Raw genomic sequence first — 25,713 nt, forward strand, 5'->3', positions numbered from 1 at the left:
AACATGTATACTTGAAATCACATGCATGAGTAAGAAATAACACGTGTTGCATACAGAACTATAGTAACAAGAGTATCTGATGCAGAGGCACGAACCAAAATCATATCACTGGACTTTACAGCTTTTTGTTTGTGTGTTTTTCTTATGGGTTTTTTTTTTTTAATAATGCCTACTGTCACATTCCATATCTTAAAGTGTTTGGTTTGGGAATGTAAAAGTTTAATTAAATGAAAATATTTGTTTATACAAAATAAAGTGCAGAATAAAAATTTGCAGGAATTATTGTTTCCCTTTTGAATTTGTTACACATAGCACCCCTTAATCCATCCAATATCAGTAATAGTCACAGCCAACATTATCTCTGCGCAGAATAACTTATCTACTTAAGGATAACCAGTCACAGAAAAAAATCAAATGCCATTTCAAATTAAACAAAGAATCATTTGATATGTGCCTAAATATACATGTTTTTCATGGAGGTCAAAGCCCCCTCCAGTCACACACACCTCTTGCAGTGGTTGTACCTTTGATACTCAGTGAATTGATACAGTCAGCTCTGAGAGCAGACTTCAGCCTCAGTTTCATCTCCATCCATTGTGACTTTAGTGTTCAGCTGACAGCAAGTTAATGAATGACTAAATATCTTTTACCATAATGCAGGTGTCATGGCTAGTGGCATTCTGAGGGAATATTGTGCACAATTTAGCATTTGGTGTTTTTTTTTATTCATATAATGGTTAATTGGGAAACCCTGCCTTTAAACAGGTCTATATTACAACACCAAAGACACTGAAAATTGAATGGCTTAAATGCCGAAAATGCCAGACCACAAAGTTGCTGTTTTGGGTGGCTGTGCCCCCCACACCCCTCACTGATTATATATACCAACTCCAAGTTCACACTACAGTGAGGAAAGGGCAATTATACAACCCCCCCCCCCATTAATAATCCAAAACGTGCACACTGATTGGCCAGCCTGCACGTTGTAAATCAGACTTATACTAATGGAAAAAGGTCCAGTCGCCCGGACTTTTTTCCATTAGTATAAGTCTTTTTTTTTTTTTACAGCAACGGAGAACACAAGATCTCCGTTGCTTGTCAGAAACTGTCTCACTATGTTAAAGGAGTTTAACATAGTGAGACAGCTTTAAAAAAAGTAATGGAGATTCTCCGCTGATTTTTAAAAAGTTCTTGCTATGTTTTAAACTCCTTTAACATAGCAAGACACTTTGTAAAAAGCAACAGAGATCTTGCTTTCTCCGTTGCTTCCACCCACAGCTCTAATGTACTGCGTAAGCGTACACATGCGCAATACATCAGAACTGCCGCAGAATGCCAGACAGCTGGGGAAGGGCAGCACGGCGGCATTATACAATGCCATTATTTAAGAAAAGTAAGTATTTTTTTTCTTAAATAATGTCATTGTATAATAGCAATAACCCACTTCTGGGTGTGGGTAATGCTGGATTTACTCACGGTTGTCTTTGTTTGGCCACTCGGGCTTCGCCCTCATGACCAAACCACACCAACTGTGGGTAAATCCAGCATTACCCACACCCAAGCGTGGGTTATTGCTAAAATATTCCAATCTTCACTGTACTGCGATCTCACAAAAAGCACATCGGTGAATGGCATTTCCGACTTTAAAGCCGTTCAATGTTCAGCCTCTTCGATTTCATATTAGGACCCTTTAAAACGCATTTGATAAATATTTTTCCTTATTTGTATAATTTTTAAATGTTACACACCTATGTATATGGTATATATCAAGTTCCACATTATCGGCAAAGAATGTAGCACGATTAACTTCCATTATCGTCCAACAGCATCAGCATGGAATGTAGCATGTTTAACCTTTGGTATATTCCTTTTCCAGAATGGGCAAACTGTACATTACATCCGATTGCAGAATGAATGTTCTCCAGTATGGTGTTAATGTACAGGTAATACCTGCTAAAAAATTAGTCCAATGCTTCACAGCAGCATATTAAGGTGCCATGAAGCTTGGACAGTTAAAGCTAATTGTTGCCATTCTTTTACCCTCACTAAGTAGCATTTCTGCTGCTTAGCAAGCACAAAATTAAAACAAATACGTGAGTAGAAAAGAAAAAAAATAGAAAAGAGTGTGTGTGTGTGTGTGTGTGTGTGTGTGTGTGTGTGTGTGTGTTTATGTCTCTGTGTGAGTGTACGTGTGTGTGTGTGTGCATGCATGAAAGCAGAAGTAAGACTGAGAGACAGATCGAGATCAAATAGTGATTGCAATTAAGGAACAGGGTGACATACCTATCACCATCTTAACCCACTAAATCTGGACAAAATTCAGAATAATATGGGGACAAAGGTTCAGAAATAGGCATAGAGTTTAAATATTGTTCTTATAAATTTAAAATGGTAGAATAACAGGAATAGTGTTAGCATGCACTTTATGTAAATTATGAAGTGTGAAACTCAAATGTATGCCATTATTTACTTAAGTTTAATGCCCAAATGATTTCCCAGAAAACTTCAAATTTTATGAAGAACAGTCCAAAAAATGAGGTAAAAATCTGGACATTCCATGAAAATCTGGACAACTGATAGATATGGAGTTATGAAACTTTTACTAGCTGGTATTGTGGTACACTACTTCTAAATGTTTTTCTGCCTGTGTGTGCTTGAAAGAGAGTATGTGTAGACATTAACAACTAGCCATACTTACGTTTTAGATGTAAAATAATTTCTCCAGCATCATTTACATATACTACGTTATATGGGTTGGAGACAGTGGCATTGACAAAAAGGCAGGAGTCAGAGCTTGACGTGGCAGAGTTGAAGATGTTAAGATTTGCGCTGGGTGTGACGAGGATGGACAGGATTAGGAATAAGTATATTAGAGGGTCAGCCCAAGTTGAAATTTTTGGAGACAAAGCCAGAGAGGCAAGATTATGTTGGTTTGGACATGTGCTGAGGAGGGATGCAGAGTATATTGGGAAAAAGATGCTAAGGATGAAGCAGCCAGGTAGCAGGAAAAGAGGAAGGCCTAAAATGAGGTTTATGGATGTGGTGAGAGAGGACATGCAGGTGGTTGGTGTGACAGAGCAAGATGCAGAGGACAGGAAGAAATGGAAATAGATGATCTGCTGTGGCGACCCCTAACGGGAGCAGCAGAAAGAAGAAGATGTTTGAAACATTAGATGGAGGAACTATTTTTACATCAAAATTATAAAAATAATAATAATATAGTATTTAAAAGAATAAGTAAAACACAAAACTTTTACAGATACCCATTCTGTAAGAACAATAATGCCCTCCAGGATGTGTGTTACTCTGTAAATAATGCCTATACAGGGATGTGAAGGTCCTCCGCCAGTGGCTTCGGTCCTCACAACACTGCTGGGTGTGCATTATGCACACGGTAACGCACACCCTGTTGAGCATCATTGATTTCACATCATCAGCACAGAAATGTGGTGTGTTTAACATTCTTTATAGTCCCACAGCATCAGCATGGCTTGTAGCTTTTATAATATTCCTTATAGCCCAACAGTATCGGCACAGACTGTAGCTTGTTTAACATTCTTTATATTCCTACAGCATCAGCATAAAATGTGATATGTTTAATACCTTTCATCATTCACACTAACTCTGTAGCATTTTGGATTATCTGCCAAGGTAATCCAATACTGGACAGATTTCAAAAGCTCAGACTCCCCACCCTCTTGGTTTTTGTGATAGCTGGTTGGCTGAGCATATTCTGACAGGGACTTCTACAGCTGTTACAGAAAGTGAGTGCTCAGACTTTTTATGCCATCCAGAAAAGAAAGTCCTCTGACTATTCACAGAGTCCAGTGCTGAATGTTCTGTCTTATTGCTCATATAAGCCCCATTTGGGGACCCCATTCCTCTCATTTTATTATTACATTTATTATTTTAATTCTATTTTTATCTTTATTCAAAAATATTTTAATATTTTATTTCTGCCAGTGTTTACAGTAATTCCTGTGTGAATTTCTGCTTGTAGCAGTATTTATTTATCTTCTATCTTTGACAAATACTTGTTTTTACTGTTTCTGAAGAAACTTTCAGTATTTCTCTCAGAAGTGCAGCGTGTATGTGACCCATTAGACATTAGCAGTTGTCATGTGCAGTCAGACTGTTGTTATTTTGCTTTATTTTCACCTTTTGACAGGAAAATATTGCAGAACTTTGATTTTTCAGCATGTATACATTCCTTAGGATTTAATAAATTCTGTGTAGGCTTATTACAAAGCCTACATGGAGTTTACATGTGTGCGTGGTGGTGTATGGCGAGTAGCAGTGTGCAATGCATATTCATGCCGCACACTGCATTTAAGCAGGATTTCATGGCTGGCAACAGTGTTGTTGACCAAGAAATGGTGTAAGTGAACATGGATAGCACTCCTGTTAAAACCAGAGCACTGATGGTCTGCAGTGTTGTGTGGATTGCCACAATGATCACCAGGGCTTCACAGATAGCTCTCAATCTTTTAATGCATGACATTTGGACAAAAGCCATCATAATCAGGGGACAATGACCCAGAAACAGGGACATATTTGACATTTTTGACCTATAGAAATGTGCTAGAATAACCAGGGGTTTGTGTTAAGATAAATGTTCTGAAGGATTTGAAGTATGAAACTCAACTGTATGTAATTTTGAGTCACATCAGTCCTAAGATTATCCCAGTGATATTGCAGGAAGTCACACATTTGATAAGGAACACATCTGGACATTCTGTGAGAATATGGACATTAGAGAGGTATGAATGCTAAGTACATGGTCCAAACACAGTACAGGACATTGTAACTACAGTGCAGAGTATTGTGATATCCCATTTTTGGTATTCTGTACTCAAGCTGTGTAAATGATCTGTAATGGTACATGGACTGCCATGTAAAATAAGTGTGTGTATATATATATATATATATATATATATATATATATATATATATATATATATACACACACAGATGAACTGTAGGAATGAACACAGGGAAAGAGGACAGGTGAAGCTACCTAATGTACAGCAGATGAGGGCATGTCAATGGAGTATAGTTGTAAGAGCAACATCAATCACATATCTATATGGTACAGCAAGGACTGCACAGTCAAAATGTGTATTATGTGACTGGCACGCAAGGTGACATAACAATGCGAAAGAGAGGATTTGTGTATGAGATAAGCATCCTTACATGAATAATGCAGTAGACATCTATCAGGGATCTGACATACAATTGTGGTAGGGTGCATACCTGTGAATTTGTGCACAGCTAACAAACCTGGCTGTGTTGGATTCTATAACCATCTGATATACCAACTGATAAGTATACTTTTTTGCATTTGTTTGCACTGTACTGCATTTATATATTTGTCCTCTGTATTACCTCTGCATTATTAGTTTCTCAGGGTAGTTCAGTAGCTCTAGTTTCAGGTGGGGTTGTTTTGCTTTCCTTGGAGTCAGCCCACCTAAGGTGTTAGCCATTGGCCAACACCTCTGTGTTTATCTGATTCACAAGTACAAATATGACTCTGTCATTGTCCATGTTGGTGTGAATGACCTGAGATGTACCTCCCTGGACTACATGAAAAGAGACATGGAAGAGCTCTCCGATCGTGTAGCCCAGACAGGTATGACCCTAGCCCTGAGTAGCATCCTGCCATCACCCAGAATGTACAAGGACAAAATGATTGACTTTAACAATTGGCTAAACTTCTGGTGTCATTCTAAGGGGATCCAGTATCTGTCTGCCTGGGATGACATGGTCAACAGACCATGATGCTTTGCCAGAGATGGCCTGCACCTGTCACCCATGGGATTCCAGATACTGGCTAAGGCTCTTGCTGTCCCTATAGTACGTTTTTTAGGCAAGGTTCAAATGACAAATTCTTCACTGTAACAGGAACAGGTAAGCAAAAACTGCGAGTAATGCTACTCAATGCAAGAAGCCTAAATCTCAAAAATGCACTCCCTCGAGGCAGTTCTTAAAATGGAGACCATCTGTATTTGTGCAGTGACTGAGACCTGGTTCAAGGCTCCAGAGAGCACCCCTGCATTACCAGGCTATAACTCATACCACACTTTTCGGCCACCTAACCTGGACCGGAACACCAAAAGCAGAGGTGTGTCCATATTCATTAAGAATATTCACACCTCCAGGCTAGTTGCTCAGCCTAATGCATCCGAGGTTATCCAAGTGCAACTAACTCTGGGCAAAACTGCAATCCAAATTGTAGCTTGCTACAGATCCCCCACCATGCCCCAGGATTCCCACTCCTCTTTTCTTGATATACTGGAAAATATTAGGGTTCAACCAAACACTCTAATAATGGGCGATTTCAACTACCCTACCATTAACTGGGAAAACTACTTATGTACCAACTCCTTTGCTCAACGCTTTCTGGAATTCATAAATTCCAATGCCATGGCTCAACTTATCCACACCCCCACCAGCGGCAACAATATCCTAGACCTAGTCATTACCAACAAGAGTGACCGGTGTTCCACACCTGAAGTCAACTCCTTGTTGGTCAGATCCGACCATAAGCTAATCACCCTAGATAGCCACATCCCACCCCCACCCCCCATTAAGGAAATAATGGTAAAAAATTTCTCCAAAACCAACTTCATGCTTCTTAAGACAGAAGTGGTGAACTTCATGACACCCATTCAGATGGACAATACAGTTACGACTGCTGAATCCTACACAAATGCACTCTATAAGCACTTACACGAGTGCATGGATTGTGCTATCCCTAACAGAACCAAGATGCTATCCTCCAAAAAAAGGAAACCAATCTGGTGGTCCCCTGCCATAAACAAACTCTACAACAGAAGGAAGAAACTGTTGCAAAAGAGAGTAAAATCACATGAGTGGAGTTCCTTGGTTAGCCTCAGTAAGAAGCTGAGATCCCTTATAACATCCTCCAACTCTAGCTATGAAAACAAAATCACCACTAATTCTAAGGACAACCACAAAGCATTCTATAGCTATGTCAAGAATCTCAGTGGCAACACCCAGATCTGCTGTGAGTTACAGCACAATGGCTTGAAAATTACAGAACCAACTCATATTGCCAACATCCTGGCTGATAGGTTCAGTGCTAACTTTACCCTCCTCTCACCCCCTAAAGGGCCCATATTTATACAAGAAGAATGCAGAGTCCCTGTAATCACAACTATGCAGGTTAAAGCTGCACCCTCTAAAGCCAAAAACACAGCATCCATGGGACCGGACAACATCCCAGGCTGTGTTTTACATGAACTTCAGAATGAACTGGCTCCTCACCTAAGCACCTTGTTCAATCATAGTCTCACATCAGGCTTTGTGCCCACTGAATGGCACACAGCAACAGTTATCCTACTCCACAAAGGGGGAGCCACCACTGATCCTGGGAACTATTGCCCTATTAGCCTGACGTGCCTGGTCTGTAAGGCCATGGAACGTATCATCATGGAACTCATAAACAAAGACATTGGTAACCTCCAAACTCTGGACCCCACCCAGTTCAGGTTTGTGAAAGGCAGATCATGCCTCCTGAACCTGATTGACTTCTTTGAGGCAGTCACCAAAGCTGTAGACGAGGGTAAGGTAGTTCACACAGCCTATCTTGACCTCACCAAGGCTTTCGACACCATCCCCCATTCTGGAATTATAGCTAAACTCACTAAACTAAGAATAAATCCCTACGTCACAAGATGGGTTGTCAATTGGTGCACTGACAGAACCCACACTGTAAAAGTTGCAGACTCCAAATCTGACTTCAAACCAGTGACAAGTGGAGTACCACAGGGTTCAGTCTTGGAACCTCTCCTGTTTAGTATCTACTTCTCTGAAGTACAAGCTAACACAGAAGGCTTTTGGCTAATGAAGTGTGCAGATAACTGAAAACTAGGAGCCATAGCTGAGTCCCCAAATGACGTGGGCATCCTACAGAAGGGCCTCGCTCACTGAAACAGATGCCTACTGTCAGAGCCATGGCCTCAAGCTCAGTGCCAAAAAATGCATTGTCATCCCCTTTGGTAAAAACTCTGTATCCATGAACTACCACATTGGAGGCAGTCTACTTAACACCGAATATGTGATAAGAGACCTGGGGACCCAGGTGGACAGTAGTCTCTACTTTGATAATCACATCGCCACAGTAGTAAGGAAATCCTTCTACGTGGCACATCTCATCACAAAAGGTTTCTCATCTAGGAAAAAAGAGGTCATTGTTCCTCTCTAGTCGACACTCATTAGACCCATTATAAAGTACAATGCCCCTTTTGGAATGTACCTTACAAGACATCTGCAGCAGCTGGAAAGGCCACAGAAGTACCTCACAAAGAGGATTACTGGTCTCAAACACATGCCCTACACTGACCGTCTAAAAAAAACTCCAGCTTTACTCCGTAGCATATCGCCTACTCTGAGGTGATCTCTGCCTAACATATAAAGCTATGTCAAACCCAGAGCTGTTGGACATGCTACACCTAAAGAAATCCCAATCCCTCCAAGCTACATGCTCTAAGAACCTAAACCTTGTCACCACAATAAACAGGACATGATGGAGGGATAGATACCTGTCCCAGAGACTTCCTATACTCTGGAACAAGCTACCCATCTGTGTCATGCAAAGTTACTCATTAGCACTCTTTAAGAAAAATCTTGATAAGTGGATGGGAAATAGGAAATACACCCCGGGGATCACTTCTGTGGCTCTGCTCGACAGGGGCACAGGAAAATAACTTTCTTGGGGGGAGTAAGCCAGGGAACCTTGTTGGTTAGGCTTACTTAGGCCCTTGGGCCGATAGCCTAGTACCTACCTATGATTGCCCGAGGCTTATTTTCTCTGTTGTACTTCTAGTACAAATTCTGTGAATTTGTGCAGAGTTGTAGCAGAGCTAACTACCTGGCTGTGTTGGATTCTTTAACCATCTGATATACCAACTGATAAGTATACAGTAAATTCTCAGCTAACCGGAACTCAAGCAACCAGCAAAAAAAAAAAAAAATCAAAGGGTATTTCATCCAGGAACAAGGAGGTCATAACATCCCCTGTACTCCTCCCTTATCATACCCATTATTGAGTGTAGTGCCCCCTTCAGCATGTACCTTGCAAAGCACATGCAGCAGTTGCAGAGACCACAGAGGTTCCTGAATAGGAAAATCCAGCGTCTCAAACACCTATCCTATACAGTTAGGCTAAGAACCCTGTCCCTCTACTCACTCTCATACAGGCTGCTCAGAGGTGACCTGTGTCTGACATACAAGGCCATCTCAGACTCAGTCTTGATGGAGTTGCTGCATATCCGTAAATCAAACACCACTCCCGCAACCCGTACACAAAGCCTCAACCTGGTCTGTCCATTAATAAAACTTGTTGGCAGGATAGATTTGTGTCCCAATGACTCCCCCATCTGTGGAATAGACTCCTTCTCCATGTCAAGTAGAGTACCTCACTAGCTCTTTTTAAGAGGAACCTGGCCGACTGGATGGGGAACAGAAAATATACCCCTGGAATCCCACCTGTGTCCCTGCTGGACAGGAAAACAGGTGCTTACTGTGGGAACATGGGTGAAATTCTTGGCTAGGTTTATAAGGGCCTCCAGGCCAACAGTCTAGTATTATCCTATGAGTCCATAAATGCAGTACAATTTTCATGTGTTGCACTTTTTGCTTCCCCCTCTGCAGAAACATACCTTATGTTTTTCAAGTTTTACAATTTTAAAAAGGAAGATAGGAATAAATTCCCTCTATCCCCAACCTGAGAACAAGTCAAACCAAACAAATAGTGTAGGGAAGAGTATTAGTCAGGCCAGTTTTTAATAGTAACTCTCAAGCAATCAGAAACTACAGTTATCCGACATCTACCAATCCCCGTGGGTGCCAGTTAACTGAGAGTTTACTGTACTTTTTTGCACTTGTTTGAACTGTACTGTATTTATGTATTTGTCCTCTGTATTCTGTCTGCATTGTTTGTTTCTCATGGTAGTTCAGTAGCTAGGTTCAGGTGGGGGTTGTTTTGCTTTCCTTGGAGTCAGCCCACCTAATGTGTTAGCCATTGGCCAACACCTCTGTGTTTATCTGATTTCCTGAGGCTTATTTTCTCTGTTGTACTTCTAGTACAAATTCTGTGAATTTGTGCAGAGCTGTAGTAGAGCTAACTACCTGGCTGTGTTGGATTCTATAACCATCTGATATACCAACTGATAAGTATACTTTTTTGCACTTGTTTGCACTGCACTGCATTTATACATTTGTCCTCTGTATTCTGTCTGCATTGTTTGTTTTTCACTCCTTCCCACCCAAGTGTTGTTGTATTCTTAAAGTTGGTGGCTTTGGGATTGCCCACCCCTGCTCTAAAATTGATTTTAGTCATTCCTCCCATTCTCATCTCATTTGCTCACTCAGCTGAGTATAGTGAAATCATTTGGGAAGGACCTTGCTTGTTTGATTTTGGACACTCCTCTCTGTCCCATCTCATCAGCTCAGTCTACTGAGTACAGAGAGAGCATTTGGTAAGGCCAGCCCCCTTTTTTAATCTTGAATGATTGTCTGTTTCCTCCCGCTCCACGCCAAAAAAAAAAATTATTTGTTTTACATTTGTTGACTGAGATTGTCTGTCTGAGCTGAGTAGCCCTTTTTCAGGGGCGGCCCGAGGAGAAAAGCTCCACAATATTACAATAAGTTTAAACAGAAGAAAAAAATGACAATATTAAATAGGTTTAACAGAAAATAGTCGACATAAAGTTTACCAAACAGCCAAAAATAAACATTTCAGTATTCCACAGTTACAGAGTTTTTCAGTAGCAGTAATTAAACATTTTTTTAACAAGTTGCAAGTAAAGTTTTCAGTTGTCATGCCACAGTTAGAGTCAGGCAAATGAGAAGTAGATAAGAAGAGCGTTAGTTAATCCAGCTCATAATTATTAGAAATTGAAGTCTATTTTTTATTCTTTAGCCCAGGTTTTGAGGCAGGTAAATGTGTATACAAAAGACATGAACATAGAGGTTTACATGGGGCAGTAGGTGGACTGTCAAGGAGATAATAAGGTAGTTTAGGGAGTCTGAGTACAGAGGCAGGACTACTGAGATTTTAATATTCTCTGTCTGCTGCTTTGAATTGATTAATATTTTAAGAGACCTGATTTCTAGTGGGAGTTTGTTCCAAGATATGTAAGGATTCTAGCTACAGAGGTTACATCCAGTTTTCGTCTTGGGTTTATATATTTGTAGCAAGTCTTGGTCAGAGCTACATAGTGACCTGGTAGGGTTGTATTGTGAGATGAGATGAGAAAGGCTGGGACAGTAAGATTTCTGGTAAAGGACTGAGTGAACTGTCAGGAGTTGGGAGAGAAGTAGCTGGTGGAGTAGTTCAAGCCAGTTTAAGTATTTTAGCGAAAGACAATGGTGAGATTTGTCGGTTTGTTGTGCAGCAAATCTTGCTACTTTGTTATAAGTTGCCTTTAATTTGGCTAGGAGTGTAGAGTTGAGATTTGTGAGAATTTGAGAGCTGTAAAATAGGCTTGGTAGGAGGTAAGCATGAGAGAGTGTACCTTTAGCTTTGTTAGTGAGGAACCTTTTGTTCTGATAAAAAAGACTAAGTTTTTGGTGCGTTTTTTTGATACGGTTGATTATATGCAAATCAAGTTTAAGTTAGCCATCAATAATGACTCCTAAAAGTTTTGTGTTATTTTCAGCAGTGATGGAAGTGTTATCAAGGGATAGTATGGAAAAAATGGGTTTGAGGTGGATGAGTTTTTGGGAAGAAAGAGCAAGAGTTTTTTTTTTTTTAGAATTAAGAATAAGCTGGTTATGAGAAAGCCAGGTTTCAACAGAGTTAAAGGAAACTTGAGTAGTGGAGATAAGATCTGAGGGAGTGTCAGAGATGGTGATGACAGTAGAGTCATCTGCATATTGTATGAGGGATGACCGGGGGCAGGAGGTATAAAGAAGATTAATGAAGATATTAAAGAGTAATGGGCCAAGGATAGATCCTTGTGGGACTCCCATCTTTAGGGAGAGCTGAGAGCCATCTCACTGATTGCTGATGATCAGAGACATAGCTGGAAAACCAGGTAACAGTAGCAGTGGAGAAGTTGAACTTAGACAGTTTGGTTAGAAGGAGAGAGTGGGAGGCAGTATCCAAGGCTTTAGAGAGGTCAAGGAGAAGACAAGAGAAAAGTTTATTGTTGTCTCTAGCCTGGGAAATAGTATTGAAGGATTTTAGGTCAGTTGTAGTGCTGTGTTGTGGGCGAAAGCCATGTTGGGTGGGAGTGAGCAAGTTTTCCTCTAATAGGTGTTGCATAACTTGCTTGTGTATGCATTTTTCTAATATTTTTGAGAGAGAGATGAAAGAATGGCAATAGGTCTGAAGTTGGAAATTTCAGTGGAGTTGCTTCCTTTATGTTTGGGTAAAGTATAGAATTCTTTCCAAATAGATGGGACTTTAGTTTCAGAGATGGACCGGTTTATTACGATAGATACAGGGATAGCAATGGATTCAGCAGCTATCGGTAGGAAATAGGGAGGGAGATTGTCAGCAGATGAAGAACAGGGTTTAAGTTTAGAGAGTAGGACATTAATATAGTTGGTGGGTACAGGTTTAAGAGATTGAGAATTAGTAGAAGTCAGAGAAGGGGGGATGTAGAGGAGTCATTTGTGCTAGTAGAGGAGGGGATGGGTTTTGCCATCTTTGAAATGGATTCAATAAAATAGGTGTTGAAAATGGTGGCAGTTTCTACAGGTGTGTTGTTTGGGTAGGGGTTGGGGGGAGAAGGGTGTCCTGGATGCAGAATTTGATTTAGTGAGTTCCAGAATTTTTTAGGGTTTGATTTTTGAGCTGTCGGGAGATTGAGGTAGTAGTCCTTCTTGTCTTTGATAATGTGCTTTTTAGTCAGATTTCTAAGTTCTTTATATTTGAGCAAGTGGACTGGAAGTTTAGTTTTTAGGCATAATTTCCACATCCTGTCTCTAGTTTTCATTAATGTGGGGTATCATATATTAGTCATGGGGCTGTATTAGTTTTGATTCGAACAGAGCAGAGAGGAGCAAGTGAATTAAGGATGTTTAGGAAGGTAGAGTTAAAATAGTGGACAGCTTCATCTAAGGGGAGTATGGTTAGGTGTGTCCAGTAGATTGTAGAGAGGAGGTCATTAAAAGTCGCAGGGCAGAAATTCGCTAGTTTACGACAGGTGATGTATTTATGTGGCCTTGTGAAGTGAGGTGTATATCTTAGAACTTTTACAGGGGAGTGATTGCTTAGGGAGTTAGGGTTTCGGGGTTATGGTACTTTAGGGGATCAGAGACTAGAATCCAGTCTAATAGAGTACTAGAACTATGTGATCTGTTAGTGTGAGTGGGTGCTGAGACTAGTTGCATAAAACCATGTAAGTTGATCCAAGTAGTGGTGTTAGGTGCCTGTAGGTTTAACCAGCTTATGTTAACATCTCCGAGAAGGATGGTTTCATTAGGTATGTGTTGGGAAATTTAATAGTGAATATTTTCTAGAAGGGTGATGTTGTCACCTGGTTGAATATAAATAGCTACCACAGTGATGGTAGTGAAGTTGTTAAGTTTAAGGTTAGCCATCAGGAGTTCAGCAGGTGAAAAGGAGGTAGTGGGTTTGTTGAGACTAGTGAGAGTAAGGAGGTCAGAGTAGACAATCGCCACTCCACCCCCTTTTTTCTTGAGACAGTCTAGTCTAGTCTAAGAATATTGTATCCTGGAAGGAGGATATCACAGTCAAGTTTAGGCAGTTTTAGTCAGGTTTCTGTCATTGTGACTATATTGTGGCAGGGAGATATTAGCCATTCAGACATGCAATTTGTTGATTTTATTAACTACACACCTAGTATTCATAGAGTAAAAAGATACATGTTTTTTGGAGGGGTTGAACCATCGGCATATGGAGAAGTGACATTGTTGGATGGGGGAGTGGGGTTGGGGCCTGGGTTTGGATGAATATCACCTGATAGAAGTAGAGATTTGGGAAAGTAGTAATGCTTGTAGGACAAAATTGAAGTGTATTAACCCACCTCCTAGTTCGCGCAGGAATGGGCGTGCCCGCCGTGATTGACATGGGCATGTATTAACAACAGCAATGTGCCATGACTGGCATGCAATGCAAATGTAACGGTCAAATAAGTGCAAATAGTAAATATGTAAATGGTAAACAGGTCAAATAAGCACAAGTAATATAGGACACTTTTCTTAAATTTTTTTCATTCCTTTTAGTCAGAAACACCATACTGGACTGACTGAACATCTCATAGTTGTCCATTAATTTATTTACTTGTTTTCATTAATTTAGTTTAAACTGGAACAAATGCAGGCAGATGATGGTCTACAAGGAGATAAGACTGCGGTTGTGTGGGAGCAGGGCCAGTTGTTTACTTATACAACTGTTTTTCTCAGAAACTAGAAGAAAGATCTTTTTTTCTGAATTGTTCATTTTCTTGGCTTAAGATGATAACAAGTGTTCTCTACTCATCTGCAAGGAATAGTGAGCATCCTATATTACTTGTGCTTATTTGACCTGTTTATCATTTAATACTAATACTTAATAATCAAATACTATAATGTTTAACAGGCACACTCATTATGGTGCCCAGTTATCTAGACGAGTATATGTGGAGATCGAAGTACGGACATGACTTTGACACTTTGCAAATCGGGGCAAAAGTACAAAGACAAGTATTGTTTGTACAGTTACATGTGCATGTGAACTTAGGCTAAAAACAGACACCAACATTATTAAGTATACAGTATCCACTGCTTGAGCAGTACTTGTCTTTGTACTTTTGCCGCGATTTGCGAAATAAAAAATGCTTTGATTTGACAGCAATCGCATCTGCGTTTTTATGTTATAATGTACAATGTAATCTTTTTGTGTGCAATTAGTTGTTATTTGCTTATGTTTTCTGTATCAAGCGGTGGGCGTAGTAGTCAACATGCTCCGCGCTGTGGGCGTAGTAGTCAACATGCTTGCAGGCGGGGTTTGGGAGGGGCTTGCTACTGCGCATCTGGTGGGTTAATACACTTCAATTTCACCGCTTGTAGTATATGTACTTTATTTTGCTTAAAGGTGAGATGGTAGGGGATGGGGTAATTATGATTTACGGAGGGGGATTATTCAAAGAAAAAATGGAAGGATTGCTGAGGGTGTGTGGGTCGCTTTTCATAAGTGATTGTGGGACTAGAGTGTGTTGGTATTGGGAGGGAGTTACAGTAGGAAAGGGAGGGGAGCAGTAGCAAGGGAGACAAAAGGAGGGGTGTTTGATTAGACAAAAGCATGTTGGGTGGGGTGTCGATAGGTAGGACACGTAAAGTCTAAGGTTATATGGGAGTGGTAGGAGCAATGGTAGTGACAGCCAGTGGGTGCGGTGTGTATAGGAGAAAGGTGGAGTCTAAGTAGAAATGTGTGAGAGAGAGTGGGGGAGGACCAGGTATGGGCTGAGTCAATGAAACTGGAAGGGGAGGGGTTGGGGAGAGGGTTTGGTTAGAAGGATAGTATAAAGGAAATGATATGGGAGTGGGTAGGAGAGTGGACTGGGGCTGTACCTGGATCACATAGCCACATAGTTAAGAAACAATCTGTGAGGAATGGCTGCTTAGGTCATCAGGTAAGTCCTGAGATGGTAAAAAGAGTAAAGCACATTAATTAGTTGTGGGGTCAGGCTTGTTTGTACTACTTTTCCAGAAAGGTAATAGTCAGTTATAGCTAGAAACATTCCCGTACTTTGCAGGAGTTGGTCAGAGATCCTTGTTTTCAGTAGTGGGACTCGATCTTGGATGGTAGTTTGTCAGTGTCTCTCAGTTGTTTAACCATTGCAGTTGGCTGGGCAGAACTAAGAAAGACTAGGGCAAGCAGAGAAATTAGTAGGTGAAGCAGAGGCAGAAAAAGTACAGAGACTTAGAAAATAGGGCAAGATGCTAGTGCAGAAACAGACATCATTCTAGTGTCCTGGCAAAATTTAGTGTACCATCAGTAGGCAGAGGTCTTACCATAGCAAGGCACAGATATTAAAAACTGCAGAATAGTGGTCACAGTGACTAAAAAGTATCAAGCCGAATGCAACAATGTTAACTCTAAATGCACTTCAGCATGTTAACATAGGCAAGCTCCATTGTGCGCTATATCTGGAATAGTTAATTGCAATAGCGTATAATCAACTTGCAACCTGACTACAGCAACAGTATAGCATTTAACAGTAGTTAGTCACCCTTGAGGGTCTTGCAACACAGTTTAAATTTTAGCAGTCTAGTATCTTCAAATTAGCAGTGCAGTTATGAGCAATTTTGTCCGTCTTAGTAACTATAGTAAATACAGTCACCAAGCATTAACAACAAATTATTTACAATGCCAGAACTATAGTTGTGGGATTAACAGATATGGTATAATTAAAATAACATCATAGCCTTACCTATAGAGCATGCTACCTCAGGAGGATACTTAAGTTAGGGGATGTGTGTTTTAAAAATGGTGCCCGAGGTATTGGAGCCGAGATATAACCTAGCTCCAGATATGAGAGCAATAGGGGGGTGTGGACTGGATCTGGATCATGTAGCCACACAAGAAAGAAACAATCTGTGAAGAATGGCTGCTTAGGGTGTCAGTTAAGTTCTGAGATGGTAAAAAGAGTAAAGCACACTGATTATTTGTGGGGTCAGGCTTGTTTGTAGCCGCTAAGCTTAAGGGTAAAAAGGGTATTTCTAAGAAACTAAAGAGGTGTCTTTTTGTGGGCAAGAAACCTGATTAAGCTAATAGATTTCCATTTAAGATTGCTAGTATTCCTAGGTAACGTGCTCTATTGTATGAGACTACTTTTACGAAAAGGTAACAGTCAGTTATAGCTAGAGACTTTCTCGTAATTTGCAGGAGTTGGTCAGAGATCCTTGTTTTTAGTAGAGGGACTCGATCTCGGGTGGTAGTTTGTCAGTGTCTCTCAGTTGTTTAACAATTGCAATTGGCTGGGTAGAACTAGGAAAGAATAGGACAAGCAGAGAAATTAGTAGGTGAAGCAGAGGCAGGAAAAGTACAGAGAGATACTAAGGAAATAGGGCAAGATGCTAGTGCAGAAATGAACATTATTCTAGTGTCCTAGCAAAAATTAGCATATTGTCAATAGGCATAGGTCTTTCTATAACAAGGAACAGATATTTAAAACTGAAAAATAGTGGTCACAGTGATTAAAAAGTATTGAGCTGAATACAACAATGTTAACAATAAATGCACTTCAGCATGTTAACATAGGCAAGCTCCATTGTGCGCTATATCTGGAATAGTTAACTGTAGTAGCGTATAATCAACTTGCAACCTGACTACAGCAACAGTACAGTATGACATTTAACAGTAGTTAGTCACCCTTGAGGGTCTTGCAACACAGTTCAAATTTTAGCAGTCTAGTATCTTCAAATTAGCAGTGCAGTTATGAGCAGTTTTGTCCATCTTAGTAACTATAGCAAATACAGTCACCAAGCATTACCAACAAATTATTTACAATGCCGTAACTATAGTTGTGGGATTAACAGACATGGTATATTGAAAATAACATCATAGCCTTACCTGTAGAGCATGCTACCTCAGGAGGACACTTAAGTTAGGGGAGGTGTGTTTTAAAAATGGCGCCCAAGGTATCGGAGCCGAGATATAACCTAGCTCTAGATATGAGAGCAATGGGGGGGGGGGGTGTGGACTGTACCTGGATCCCGTACCCACAGAGGAAAGAAATAGTCTGTGGGGAATGGCTGCTTAGGGTGTCAAGCAAGTCTTGAGATGATAAAAAAAGTAAAGCACACTGATTATTTGTGGGGTCAGGCTTGTTTGTAGCCGCTAAGCTTAAGGGTAAAAAAGGTATTTCTAAGAAAGTACAGAGGTGTCTTTTTGTGAGCAAGGAACTTGACTAAGCTAATAGATTCCTGTTTAACACTACTAGCATTCCTAGGTAACTTGCTCTATTGGATGAGACTACTTTTACAAAAAGGTAGCAGTCAGTTACAGCTAGAGACTTTCCCGTACTTTGTTTTCAGGAGTTGGTCAGAGATCCTTGTTTTTAGTAGAGGGACTCGATCTTAGGTGATACAGTTTTGTCAGTGTCTCTCAGTTGTTTAACAATTGCAATTGGCTGGGCAGAACTGTAGAGTATGCTACCTCAGGAGGATGCTTAAGCTAGGGGTGATGTGTGTTTTAAAAAAAACTTTATTCACCTGCTTTTACCGTAATTGTGTTCTTCCTACTTTATCACTTTATTTTTGCTGTGTGTTCTTAAGTATTCAATTGCTTTTATTCTGCTGCATTTGTTACTGCTTGTTAGTAGCCTGATTACATTTATCTGTTATTCTAAGCATCTTAGTTTTGGTTTTAGCACTTGTGCTTCAGGCCAGTTACTTTACATTTAAGGTTTTTGTGGTCTACACTCTTGTGGACAAACCCTTATCAAAACCTTCTCTCCATAAGTCCAGCCAAGTATTCGGAACACTATGTCTGGACAATTCCTATCAGTTTCTCCTACCAGCCTGGTTAACGTGGGCATACTGAGACAGTGTAGCAACTGCTTCATATTTACTGGCAACCCTCTTCTCCTAGCACTTAATTTTTCTGCTTGCGAGAAATGCATCTACATCTGTAACCTGGAATCCATGCTCTCTCGCACCATAGTCAGTACTCCTGACAAAGAGGAGGTTGCCAGCACAAACACCACACCACTCACATCACATAGCCAAGCACAACACACACTCACCTTATGTAGAGTTCCTCAATAAAAACTTACCTGAACAGCAGAGACTTCCAAAATAAACTCTTAAACATTCCACACAACACCAAACACATCACACATAGCAGACACCAATGTCTCACAAACACAGCCCATAAGGCAAAACAATAAACCATCACAGCCCATAATGCATAACAGTAAACCAAATATACTAGTCATTGGCGACTTAGTTGTGAGATACTCGGATGTCCCCCTCACCAGGCTCGACAAGGAGAAAGTCATGGTCAGTTGTCTGTCAGGTGCCAGAATCCATCACATCACGCACCCACTTAAGTCTCTCCACAACAAGTACAAGTATGACTCTTTCATTGTCCATGTTGCTGTGAATGACTTGAGACAAACCTCCCTAGACTATATGAAGAGAAACATTATTGAGCTCTCAGTGTATGTGTCCCAGGCAGGTATGACCCTAACCCTAAACAGCATCCTACCTTCACCAAGAATGTTACCACAGTACCAACAAAAAATAATTGACTTCAACAATTGGCTTAGTTTCTGGTGTAATTCCAAGGGGATCCAGTATCTGTCTGCCTGGGATGACATGGTTGACAGGCCTCATTGCTTTGCCAGAGATGGCCTCCACCTGTTACCACTGGGATTCTGGATCCTGGCCAAGGCTGTCGCCTCCCCATTGTTCCTTTTTTAGGCAATGTCCCAAAGACAAATCTTTCAACATAAAAGATCTGTCAAAAAGTAAATTGAAGGTCATGCTGCTAAACGCTAGGAGCCTTAACCTAAAAATGCACTCACTGGAGGCTCTCCTTTCACTGGAAGATACCATGCAGTCACAGAAACTTGATTCAGGGCTGTGGACAGCACCCCTGCCTTACCAGGCTATACCTCATTCCACACATTCTGACTCCAAAATGAGATCGGGAAGACTAAGGGTGGTGGAGTCTCTATCTTCATTAAGGACAGGCACACCTCCAGACTGGTCTGCCAGCATGATGCACTGAAACTACTCCAGGTGCAACTGACAGTTGGCAAGACACCCATCCAAGCTATAGCCAACTATAGACCCCCCCCCACCATGACTCAGGACACCCACTCCTCTTACCTGGATCTACTTGACTCCATCAAGGTACCATCTAACACTGTGATCCTTGGTGACTTCAACTACCTCACCATAGACTGGGTGACGTATTCCTGCAATAATGCACTCACTCAATGATTTCTTGACTTCATCAGTTCTAATGCTCTAGACCAGCTTGTCTCATCCCCCACAAGTGGAGATAACATTCTGGACTTGGATCTCACCAACATGGGCAACCACTACACCACTTCCATAGTATGTTCTTCCCTGGTAAGATCAGATCATTGAACTGTTTTGTTCAAAGTTTCTATCCTGCCCAACCCCCCCCCCCCCCAGCCATAATCAAGCTAAAAATCTTCTCAAAAGCTGACTACAACCTCCTAAAGGAGATTATCTGTAGCTTCACACCAACAGCCCCCTCAGAGGATGCAGACAACTATGCTGAACAGTATGCCAGTGCAATGAGCAAGCACTTGTACAACTGCATGGGCTCAGCCATACTCAACAGAACTAAAACCTGCTCCTCAAGGAAACACACAAACCTGTTTGGTGGACATCCTCTATCAACAGACTTTACAACAGAAGGAAGAATCTGTTGTCCAAGAGTTAAAAGGAACAAATTCCAAATTGGAAAAACTCCCTGCTTAGCCTCAAGAAGCAAATTAGATTACTAGTGAAACCCTTCAAAGCCAATTATGAATCAAAACTAGCCTCTGAAACAAAGGGAAACCACAAAGCCTTATTCAGTTACATCTGGAGCCTCCATGGCATAGCCCAGGTTTGTTCCAAATTAGTACTTAACAGTATGACTTACACTGATCCTGTTGACGTAGCCAATCTGCTAGCAGATAGGTTCAGCGCAAACTTCACCGTCTGTCCCCCCAAAGGCCCTTTCTACATCCCCAATACTTGTCCTGCACCTCACATCTCTGTAGATCAAGTGTTAAAGGCCCTATCCAAGGCAAAGAACACAGCTTCCATGGGACATGATAGTATCCCAGGCTGTATTCTGCATAATCTCCAGCAAGAACTGGCTTCGTCATTGAGCACCCTGTTCAACTGCAGCCTAAGTAAAGGCTTCATTCCAGCAGAGTGGAGAACTACCATTGTCATCCTCTGCACAAAGTTGATGCCACTACTGACCCTGGAAACTATCTCCCTATTAGCTTGACAAGTCTGATCTGTAAAGCTATGGAGCATATTATTATTATGGATCTCATAAACAAGGACATAGGCAATCTCCAAGCACTGGATCCCACCCAGTACGGATTTGTCAAGGGCAGATCTTGCTTGTTGAAGCTGGTTGACTTCTTTGAGACTGTCACCAATGCCCTGGATGAGGGAAAGTCAGTACATAAAGTCTGCCTTGACTTGGCCAAGGCCTTTGACACAACCCCCCACTCGGGTATCATTGAAAAGCTAACACAAATTGGCGTAAATCCCTATCTCATCAGGTGGGTGGCCACCTGGCTCACCAACAAGACCCTCAAGGTCAGAATAGGCACCTCCACCTCCAATAGCAGACCTTTCACTAGTGGAGTTCCCCAGGGATCTGTCCTGGGACCCCTACTGTTTTGCATCTACTTCACAGAGGTCCAGGCAAAGACAAAAGGCCTGTGGCTGAAAAAAATTGCAGATAACTGTAAGTTGGGTGTTGTCATTGACTCCCCAGATGATGTTAATATACTGCAAGAGGGTCTCATAGCAAATAATGACTGATGCCAAAGTTATGGCCTTAAGCAAAAAAAGTATCATCGTACCATTCAGCAGAAACGCTGCCCCTACTGATTACCACATCAATGGCAACCCCCTAAACATACAACTTGTGGTGAGAGACCTGGGTACTCAAGTTGAAAACAGTCTCGCATTCCACCATCATGTAGCAGCAGTGCTCAGAAAAGCCTTTCTTCATCTCATAAGTAAAGGGACTGCATCTAGAAAAAAGGAGGTTATTACCTCCCTATACTCCTCCCTCATTAGAGCAATAATTAAGTATAACGCTCCACTTGGTATGTACCTCTTCAAACATCTGTGCCAACTGGAAAGGCCACAGAAATACCTCATAAAGAAAATCCATGGCCTCCAACACCTGTGCTGTGCGGACAGGCTCAAATCACTATCACTCTTCTTGTTATCGTACGGATTGCTCCCAGATGATCTGTGTCTCACCTGCAAGGCAGTCTCAGACCCTGCTTACTAGATATGCTCTATATCCGTAAGTCTAACTCCTCAAGCATTACTCATTTGAAAGGCCTGAATCTAATATGTGACATCAAAAAAACCTGTTGGAGAGACAGGTTTGTCTCCCAGAGACTGCCCTGTCTCTGGAATAGACTTCCCATACACATCAAACAGAGTACCTCGCTGACCCTCTTCAAGTGCAACTTTGATGACTAGATGGGAAACCACAAATATGTACCAGGGGTTTCACCTGTGTCTCTCATTGACAGAGGGGACAGGTGCTGATTGAGGTTTCTTTTTGGGGATAAACTCTTGGCTAGGCTTGTAAGGGCCCCAAGGCCTTTAGCTTAGTAACCTCCTATGATCTTATGATTGTGAAGCTGTGCAAACCAATATGCCTGAATATGAGTGTAATCTCAGCAGATGTTTCCAGCAAGTGTGACACAGGTAAAGGCTCATGGACAACATTAAAAGAACCAACCACAGTCATGGACAATATTAGAATAATACTACCTGTCATCTCATGCCTCTGAAATAACATGTGATTTACAGTGATAAGAGAAGATTCTGCACAAGCACACTTGCATGTATGACTATTATGATATATACTCACTCTTTGAGGGTAATCAGTCACACTGTCCTGACAATGTAACATCTGCTGGGGATTTCAGACAGGTATAAAACATGCATCTGGTGTAACAATTTGATTGGTGTTCTGCACCATCAGACAGTCATGTTTATGCCACAAAAAGAATTCCTAGGTATGGCCAATAGGCTGTGTGACAGCTCAGTGTGACAAAGGTGGTACACTTTAGTTACACATCAGTGGAAATGTGTGGGAGGTACATGAAGAAGGGTACATTGTACTCATTGGCTTTCCAACTAGTAATATACGCATTAATTCTCAGATGGGAGATTTTCTCTATGATACATGAATGGGGGATAGTGTCAAATGTCTTGGATAACTCATCAAAGGCGATATATTCCATTATCCCTCATATAGTTCTTTGGGGTCAGTATCAAAGAAGTCCACTAAGTTAAATAAGCAAGATCTATCCTTGACAAAACCAAAATGGGTCAGGTCAAGTGTGTTAAAGGTCATCAATATCCCTCTAGATAAGGTCCATGCTGATTCCTTCCCTAGCCTTGGAGATAAGCCTTTTTAGGCTGATGGGTCACTAGTTCTAATTTTGCATGCTACCAGATTTATGTGCATTGCATGTCACACAACCTTTGATATTAATTTCTGTAGTGTAAATGATATATGTGTGGAAAAAGTACTGAGACACCAGAGTTGTAGTGCTTAGAGGAGACAACACAAGGCTGTATTGTAAATATGTGACATAGTGTTAGATATAGCCTTTAGTTTGTTATGTTTCCACATGTAATTTCATGTCATAGACAGGAAATGGACAATAAACAGCATTAATACATAATATTTAGTTTTCCATAGTGCTGCAAACAGCGGGTTTGTACGATAGTTGGCAAAGTGTTTGTGCATGCGAGATACACATTTCCCATACTATTCATGTTTGCGCATAGCTAAGCAGTGCACAAGCGTGAGCTGCATTGCTAAAGTTTGACAGTTAATACTGAGTCAATGAAACACACCTGCTGATTAACTGACTCTGTGGCAGCAGGTGTAAATGCATTGACACATTTCATTTTGAGCCCAGATGGTACTGTGTTAGAATCCATGTACATCTAATACTTTTATATACTTTTAAATAAACATTGATAATTCTCTATAGTACATTTGTTGCTGTATGTTGGTATAGCATGGTGGGATTAAGCAGCATTGCGTGGCGGTAACTACAGCATTTTTCCCATTGCACACCATTGCTGCACATTGATGTGCGATGTGTGCCTCCACATAAACATGGAGCCCAAAATGTGAAGGGATGCATTGCTTTTTCCTGCTACTTATGTGTATTGTCTGTAGTTCTATTTTTTGACCAGATTAAAGGTGTTAAAATGGGGTAGGTAAGAAAGTGGTGAAATTGGGAATAAGCAGGGGAAGATCAAAGGGAAGGCAGTACAAGAATATGCAGGAGTGAGGTAGGAAAGAACCATAGCTATTTCTTTAATAGTGTAAACTGAAAATATGTGCAGAATATTAACTGAATTTGGACTGTCCCATCCGCAAAGAGGGGTGACCACAATGCAGTCCTGTTGTATAGCCGATTGGACCAAATCAAGTGTGTCAAGAAGACAAGTGTGCAAAATGGAGAGCTATGTATGGGACACTATTTTTTGTGTGTGTGAGCAGGTGCCCATTTTATTTATTTATTTTTATTTCAGAAAGAGAGGAATGTTGGGGAAGGGATGTAGGTATGTCTGGGTTACATAAGTTGGGTAGCTTAGGAAGCAATTGCAAACATACAAAACAAACAAAATAACAGACAGGGATGGTGATGAACACAGAAGGTTGGGGGATGCCATGATTGGGGTGATGGAGGGGACAACCCTGTCCCATACTAGTCAAGCTTGGAGACAGTGAGAATTAAGTCTTCACCCACTGGATTGTCATCTTTGTCACCTTACTCTGCTAGTGGCTGGAGTGATTGATGACTCCTCCTCCAAGCAATGTGTTTATGTGATGTTAAGGGAGAGCAGCCTTTCTATCTGGTGTAGGCTTACACCAATGGTATGGCGCATGACCCTAAGCACCATCCCTAGTAACTTTCTGCAGGTGATTAAATCACCACCTTGCCACTGCTCCTGGAGGGCACCACTGCACCAGCTTCTGGGGCAGGACTACCTGAGGGCACAGGCAGTGCAGGGGTAGCAGAGGCAGTGATGCCAAGTTGGCTCCCAGATGTGCTGGGCATTGGTGCTGGAGTTGGTGGAGCAGGGCAGACTGATCCACTGAGTCTGGCCTACCTCACTGTGGTGCAGAGCATTAAGTGATGTGGTACACATGGATGACATACAGACACTTCCAACACAATAATAGAAAATAAAAAAGAGAGATAAGGGTTAGGGTGAGAGAAGAAAAGAGATAAAATTAGTATCATCATATGTGACATACAATGCATTAATACAATTACACAGCTCTTTTGTCTTAAGTATTACATTTAAGTATACCTCCTAACAGATATACATTATGCTACAGATTGCTGAAAGTAATCCTTGAAATGTGCATATATTGCACATATGCATGTTCCAATTATACAAATTACAGTTTACAGCAGGGCATTAGTACCACTGGTATAGAGTTTTTAATTTAATGTTAGTATTATTCAACAAATTACAGTATTTTATAGTTGTGAATTGTGGTATTTCAATCCATATCCTCTGACTATAGTCTAATATTGGACTCTTACAATTGGTTTGTGCTACAGACTAATGCATGCATACTTGCTTTTACAGTTTGCGCATGCATACTCAATTTGATACAACTGTATAAAATACCAAAAAAGTTATCTTTAACTTTTAATGCTACAAGAACACCTCTTCTGCTGCATACAAATCACCTGCTTCCCTCAGTCTCTCCAATCAAGTGACATGGGCTTGGAAATTGAAATCATGCTCCCTGGCATCTGGAGAAAGAACAGAAAAGTACAGAAGAGCATTATGCATACCTGTCTTGCATATATTAAGCTTCCTAAGTCTTACAAGTACTCTGTTTATTTCATACTAACACAGCTGAGTAATGTCCGCAGTCTCAAATTCCTCCAACCAGTGGTTGAGAGTATCCCTTTTTTTTCCTCTGTGGATCATTAAAATGATGCCTACATT

This window comes from Protopterus annectens, chromosome 16.part0 (genome assembly GCF_019279795.1).
Source record: "Protopterus annectens isolate FY-2018-M chromosome 16.part0, PAN1.0, whole genome shotgun sequence".
Classification (NCBI taxonomy): Eukaryota; Metazoa; Chordata; order Ceratodontiformes; family Protopteridae; genus Protopterus; species Protopterus annectens.